The 620-nt window shown below is 43.7% G+C and overlaps 1 non-coding gene across 1 annotated transcript; it reads right to left on the bottom strand.

The window, feature by feature from the left end:
* Positions 1-516: 516 nt before the first annotated feature.
* On the bottom strand, positions 517-620 carry LOC148545425 (small nucleolar RNA R71). The gene has a single exon (XR_015900233.1). It is a non-coding gene; the product is annotated as a small nucleolar RNA R71 (small nucleolar RNA).

The raw sequence follows: 620 nt of genomic DNA, 5'->3' as shown, positions 1-620 counted from the left end.
AGGGAAGCGAGAGGAAAGAGAGTCGTTGGTGCTGAGGAAGAGGAGGAGTATTTTGAACCAAACATGTAGGAGAATATGGAGAACCACCATGAAGAAGAGGCTCACAACCATGCCAGAGAAGGACCAGCAAATCATGCTGGGCAAGAGAGAAAAGTTCTGGGCTCTTACATCAATCCAAACCTAGGAAATTGCGGAAGTAGCATCCAAAAGCCAACCATACATGCCAATAACTTTGAACTAAAGCCACAGCTCATCACCCTTGTTCAGAACAATTGTTCATTCGGAGGAAGTGTCCAAGAAGACCCCAATCAACATCTCACTACCTTCCTAAGGATATGTGATACTGTGAAGTCTAATGGTGTTCATCCTGACACCTATAGATTGCTTTTGTTCCCCTTTTCACTCAAGGACAAAGCATCTAAATGGCTGGAATCTTTTTTGAAGGAGAGTTTAACAACCTGGGAAGATGTGGTGAACAAATTCTTGGCGAGATTCTACCCTCCTTAGAGAATTAACAGGTTGAGAGCTGAAGTACAAACATTCAGGCAACAAGATGGTGAAACTCTCTATGAAGCATGGGAGAGGTTTAAGGACTTGACAAGAAGGTGCCCACCTGACAT

This window comes from Arachis ipaensis, chromosome B9, assembly GCF_059453495.1.
Source record: "Arachis ipaensis isolate K30076 ecotype BB chromosome B9, ASM5945349v1, whole genome shotgun sequence".
Classification (NCBI taxonomy): Eukaryota; Viridiplantae; Streptophyta; class Magnoliopsida; order Fabales; family Fabaceae; genus Arachis; species Arachis ipaensis.
Note: the sequence above shows the minus strand (reverse complement) of the source record. Positions and strands in the feature narration are given on the sequence as shown.